The following is a 6,931-nucleotide window of genomic DNA, read 5'->3' on the forward strand; positions in this document are numbered from 1 at the left end:
CACCCCGTTCCTTCAGTCACTTTCCCTGATAATTTCTCCTCCTCTTCTTGCACGCCTCCCCACACTGCCTTTGTCATGCCCATTAGTCCTCAGCATACAATCGATACCCTGAGGCCCACAGCTGCCACTAGAAAAGCAATGTAGGAAATGAGAAAGGGAGATAATGAAAGTGTAAGGAGAAGAAAGAGAAGACTTGTAGTGGTGCTCCTTATTGTAGTTGCTGTTTGTGAAAGTCCTTCGTCTTTGTTTTCTCTCCCTCTGCCACTTCTGCTCATTGATTTAAACTTTTGGATAAAAGTTATTGCTAAAAGCTAAAACTTCTAGGTTGTCAGATAGGTTATTGAGTCACAGGTAACAAACCCCTTTTATCTGTCTGGATTTCAATGGCTTAGTACATTGATTCAAAACTGTTGCCTTTCAAAGCCAAAGCATACTGACAAATGGGATTCAGCAAAGGTGCAGCACTCGTAGATTTATAATTGCGAACCCTGCTTTGTGTCAACAGGAGTCTAAGGGGGAGAAGGGCTGGTGCTGGAGGTGTAAATTAGACTATAGATCAGGGAAACTGGCAGTCACTGATGCTGCTCCACTGATGAATGGATAACAGCACCTCTGTTCCAAAGAGCTGCCAGCATACGGCAGATAAACTGGGGTGCCCATGTGGAGGGCCAGCAGCAGACAGACAGGTGTGCACACATTTGGACTCCAACCATGTGCAAAATTAAATTTCCATGCCAAGAAAGTGCAGGAGACACTCAAAGGCAATGCAAAACTACTGCAGAGTTTAAACCCTCGTTTGCACAAATATTTCTGACTTGAATCCACTTTTTACTGAGAGAGAAATGCTTTATTAAGCAAGTAACATTTCTTAACATTGAAAAAAAAGGTTGCTTTTTTTCAAAAAGCAAATGCTAAATAGAAAAATTTGTTCTTCAGTATCATGGTGTTTAATAGCATCAGCACATTTGAGTGAGAGAGAGAGATCTAATATATTTATGCAGCATTAGCAGCAAGTAAAAAGGGGTCATTCATGTCTGTATTGCATCACAAATACATAAAATGGCATAAAACAGGTAAACCACAGGCTTGCCTCTTGTTTTCTGTGCAGAACAGTTGAAGAAATTGCAGAAAGGCTAATGTTCCCATGGGTTTCAATCCCATGAGAACATTTAAGAAAACCTTTAAGGACATCTTTTTCTGTCCATCCTCCGGTTGTGTGATTCATTTTGCCATTTCGGTGAGGCTGTTGTTATTTATAGCAATGTTCTTGCCCAAATGTTGTCTCTAATTTAAAGTTTCCAGCAGTATGTTCCTCCACACTCTCTGAAGACATGGTGCAAAGAAAATCCAGGCAGAGTTTCCCTCCTTAAATCACCAGGAAGCCGGAGTGACAACAGGGAAGGGGGCGTGGGAGAGTGGATCAGAGTGGGTGTTAGACAGATTTGAGATTACTGTTTTTACCTCCTCCTCATTTGATCCATCCCTCTCTAAATCTCCACTAAGCTATAACCATGACTCACCCAGTCTCTTAGGAAACTTAAAAGGAAAGCTTGGAAAGACAAACGAAGCATCAGCCATGTTCTAACATTAAGCAGACACATCAATCTAACAGACACTCTCATTATATTGGCCTAAGTCATATACACCTCCTCGAATAAGAAAAATCGGAAATAAATTGGATTCTTTTTTTTTTTTACCAACAAGAGAAGAAACATTTCCCGTCATGCAGTCCTGATTTTGCACTAGAATAATAAAGGCTTTTCAATGACCCACAGCAAACTCCTCTAATCTGTAACCTCACTTCTTTTGATGATTGATGATATTTATCGAAGAGCAGTGTCGGGAACAGATGCAGCCAATGTATAATGTAAACACACACAGGAGCACAATATAATAATAATATTGCTCAAACATGCTTGCACCCAAAAATGAATTTATTCTAACATTTTTTTTTGTTAGAATGAAATTGACAATCGAAAAGCAAGTGAGCAGGACTTCAGATATGAAACAAGAGATAATGAATAATTTGAGTCAGTGTAATGGCTTGCATAAATGATGAAAACAATGTAGTAAACTATTTACTCCACGAAGCTTTCTACTTTTGTCTACTTGCGTTCTCTTTTCACTCTTTTTACATATTAAATCATTACAGCACTCACGCTAGTTTAATGATTACAGTGAGCATGTGCATGGTGACTAACTATTCAAATGCTTCGGCTTATTGAACTGTCTGCAGAAGCTATTCAAATCCATCCTGTGAAGTGTAAGTGTATTAAAGCGTATGAGAAATGACCTATCATGTTGTCCTGGCTGTAAATTTATATAAAAAAAGAGCATTTTCTGATTAAGCAGTCAAGAGCTGTTCTATGGAGATAATGTGGTGCTTTGAGGGGATTTTCACAAGTAGGTGTTGTTGTTTCCCCCTGGCACAGGGGCAGGGATTTTCACTGAAAGTGTCTGACTGCGTTGCCAGTGCAGCCATTGGCACAGTGCTGTACACATCGTCTGCAGGCTAATATCACGGCTTCAGCTGTTGAAAGTGGGACTGAAGGATTTGATGGCTCACTCAGTAATTTCAGGGGACATGACAAGTTATCAGCCAGATTGATTTCAAATGCTGCGTGACTAATTGAAGAGGGGTTTTTTCCAAACACACACAGTCCGTGTTTGTCCTTTCATCTTCTTCTGCCAACAGACAGAATATTATTATTTCAGAACCATGTGAGCTGACGGTTTCCTGTTTTCTTTTTTTGTGTGTAAACTAATAAATTCAGCTTTTGGTGTGGCTATTAATCTTTTTTTCAGTGCATCTTATTGAAGTTTGATGGCAACTATAGTCTTTGAGTCAAAAGTTTACATACACTCATCATCAGCATCAATATATTAATCTAGGTGCTTTAATGATTCAATCCAAGATTATTCAATGCACTAATTTAATGAGTTTTAAACAACAACAACAACAAAAATAGGCTCACAATGTTATGCTTAGTGTCAAACTTTACTTTACACATGTACATTTAGTAGAATCTCCATTTGCTCGTTCTTCATAACTGCATACATTTCTCATCTCGCATAACATTACTGTACAGTTCTGATGCTATCTTTATTATTATTGCTGATTTTATGTGTACCTGTCTGCTTTCATTTTCCTTGACACTTTGCTGCTGATACTCTTATTTCCCCATTGAGGGACAAATAAAAGCTTTTTCATTTCCATCCCAAATGCTCTCCATATAGCTGAACACATTCATAATCCCTTTAGATCAATGGGAGCTATTAGCCTCCATCAGCTTCAGGGGTCAGTGTCTGGTCTGGCAGTTAATTTACTGACTAATATGATAATTTTCAATGCTTTATGAAAAGAGCTGTTAATACTAGCGAATGAGGCAGTTGCAAATTAAAGTACTGTTGATCTGCTTCAAGCCGGTGACACATTTACACAATAATGGCCTTCAAAAGGCCCCAGATTGAGTTAATTATGTTCAGCGCAAGAAGTAGTCACTGTTTGCCACTAAGTCCGAAGAATCTTCAATGCATGACGCTCCTCATTACAGCTAAATCTCCCGCATGTCATGCATGGAAGCTGTTCTCAGGGAACATTTTTGGTAGAAACTGGCTGAACGTCTGATCTTACTGCTGGCAAAAGGAGCAAATAAATTAAGAGAGAGTGGAGATAAAAGGTGGAACTACGATAAAAGAGGCCATATTAATTTTTGTAAGCGCTGAAAGCAAACGTATTTTTGCAGGTTCACCAAAAAGCTTTGCACAGATCAGTCTAATTATTATGTATGGGGATCAAAGAGTGTGGTGGTTTAGCATGCTGAATGTGTTTGTGTCTAAATAGTTATGTAGGCAGCAGACTGGAAACTTTAATTAAAATCTGATTTGAATGCTGGGTGTACTATTTTTTTTTTATTTATGCACAACATTCTGCTTTAAATTTTGCCTCCAAGAAGCCAAAGTTTTTTTTTTATATTTTAACCCCTTAAGGAGTTTACAAAACATGCTTTTCTTTGGAAAGTTTTGACATTTTCAGATATAAATTAGCCTATTTTAATAAGAAACATTTTTATGTACTTATTTATGAGGCCACCTTAGATCTAAGAGTCATGCAAGCATAAAATATTTCATCTTATTTTAAATAACTATCCAATGTTGGCTCGACACAAAACAGACAAGTTGAACAGAGATCCTTGGACACATTGTTTTTGCCACCTTTTCACAAAGACAGTGTTAAAAAACATGATTTTCAAATGATACTTATCTGCTGCAGATACATTTTTAGGCATGACTCATCTTCTTTTGTTCACTAGTTTCACCCTGTTTTCAACCACATGCTGCACACTCTAGAGTGAAATTTAAAGAAAAAGCAGCAAATCCTCCACAAAAATCTCTGAAAGGCCTGCAGAAGCACTTATCTAAGCCACTTTAAAATGTCACAAGAAAGGTTGGTTTCCTTGGGAGCAAAGCACAAAGAAATTAGGAGTCATTTAAACTTCTGAATCATACTGAATACTTGAAATTCTCTGTAGATTTCTGAATTTTCAGACATTCACATCAACTTGCAAATGAATGATTTTTTTTCCCTCCAGATTGACAAATAAGTTTGAGTCAGAGGTTATTTCAGAAAATTGGTGTAACTTTGTTCTCTGCTTCAGGATTCTCAGTAATCACCTCTCTGCCCTGATCTGTTTTAATTGGGCTCACTGGCTAAGGATTCACACTCACCCTTCTGCTCAGCACCACATCCCAGTTCCTCCTCTGTATCTGTGAAAGACATGTTAATTTTCTTTTTTACACTATATGCTTGCCAGCCTTTACCTTAGTGAAGGAGAGAAATTGTATTCTTTCCAACAATTCTTCCCACCTGGTTGTTCAGCTGAGTCGAACTGTGCACACCTGAAAGACAAGACCGAATTTCTTTCATCTTGTAAAAATAAAACATCGTATCTCCTTCGTGTCTCTTGTTTCAAATTTTCACCTCAGTCGACTTTAGATAATATTTAACTTTAGCTTTCATGTTATGAGTACCTGCAACCCTCCAAGCCTGAAGAGACAATGACTAGATGTATGGATGTGATCGGAGCATTTTTACATAAAATTTACACACAAAAAAATATTTTATTGCAGTTGCATAATTTTGTGCTTCATATTTTGAGAAACCAATCTTTTATTTGGCTGCAATAAAAAAATGTTCCGTGTTAAAACATCTAACAAAGCTCCAGTGGCAGCCAAATTAACGGTACTCCTGTCAAAGTCTTTTGAAAAAGAGAAGAAAGGAGCATGACTTTTTATGCTCTTTAAAGTTGTTACCTGAGCACATACAGAGCACGTTTTTTGAAAGAGAAGGGGGGTATTACTTAAGGGGTCACTCAAACTTCAAGATCCGCAATTTTAGAACAACAAGAAAAAGCTTCTGTATTTCAATTAAAGGTGTAAAGTTATGGAACAAGTTACATGAAGATTTAAAACAAAGCAATAGCTTAACACAATTCAAAAGAAAGTACAAGGAGGTAATTTTCAATAGATACACATATGGGTGACAGAAAGCATTAAGGTGTGTATTGCAGATAACAACTTGGTGTAAGGGTTTAGAAAGACAAACCAGCATAAAATGGGAAAATGTATAGGTAAATATTAGTAACTGTTACTTCTGACTGCCACTTTGATTTTGATTTTTTTAATGACAGTAGGACTCTAAAGTTTCAAGTGTTTAGGGGGTAGGAGTTTATAAGTTCTCACTTCTTCCTACCCCTTTTTGAGCATGATATGTTAACTGAAACAAAAAATCTGTATTTTCTCTTCTTTTCTATGAACTTCTTGTTACTGTGCACTATTTTATTTTTATATTTGTATCATGTTCGAATAAATTTCATAAATTTTAATTTAATTTAAAAAATTTAAATTTCAATGAGTGCAAAGTCATTAATCCTTGACTTTCTGCAGGGTGATAATATAACATGACACAAAGACCCATTACCTTTAGCCACAGGCTGCCATGCTGGATAAGAACCCATATTTCCTTGCCACCACATGCAGCGATCAGGACATAAAAAGCAATATCTAAAGCTCACTGTGGGAGAACAACAGCAAAGACTGACATACTGGTGGTCATGGTGTCTCCATAACAACCATCAGAAAGGATTTACAACTGGTTATTTGGCCGTTTCTGCCCTAGAATTGTAAATGAAACTCGTAGAGTTTGCTAATCTCTGAGACTTTAACCAAGAACTGTGTTGTTTGGTCAGATGGGTCTGAGCCTGGGCATTTCCACATGCTCACTGTTAGGTACGGAGGAGGATCTGTGATGCTGTGGCCCTGCTTCTCTTCAAAAGTCTCAGGAAATGTGTTGGAAATTGGCAGACTCATTAAACTGAAAACAGGCTGTGGACAGTCTTTAGAAAGTTTGCAAAGAGCACAAATAAAGAAAAGAGATTAAAGGATTAATTTGTGTTTAGGCTTTTTACACATGTCTAGGATTGAGAATAAAAGAGGTGTGCTAAAGTAAATGTAAACCATACAATGCAATCTAAATTATGTAAAGGTGCAAGAAGCATTACTTGAAATATTTACTCTTTTAAAGTATTTCTAATCTTTTTGAAAGTTGAATTGGAAGAGTGGTCATCCTAACAGGAAATACCTTTGCTGCAACATGAAAATCACAAAAACATTACACTGTGTTTTTACAATGCAGTGTTCTGTGGGGAGGATTTCCATATTTATGTTGACATAAATTCTGAACCTATACAATGTTGGAACTTAAGTATCTCCTCCACCAGAATACTATTTATTAAAACAACAACAACAACTTTATTATCTGGAACAGAAATCTGGATCAATCTTTGATGTCCCCCAGATGTCCTCAGACCTTAAAGAGATAATGGATTTACTTTCCAGTGTAACCTTCTGCTTTGGGAGCAATAGTCAACAT

The sequence above is a fragment of the Xiphophorus hellerii genome, chromosome 22, assembly GCF_003331165.1.
Source record: "Xiphophorus hellerii strain 12219 chromosome 22, Xiphophorus_hellerii-4.1, whole genome shotgun sequence".
Taxonomy (NCBI): domain Eukaryota; kingdom Metazoa; phylum Chordata; class Actinopteri; order Cyprinodontiformes; family Poeciliidae; genus Xiphophorus; species Xiphophorus hellerii.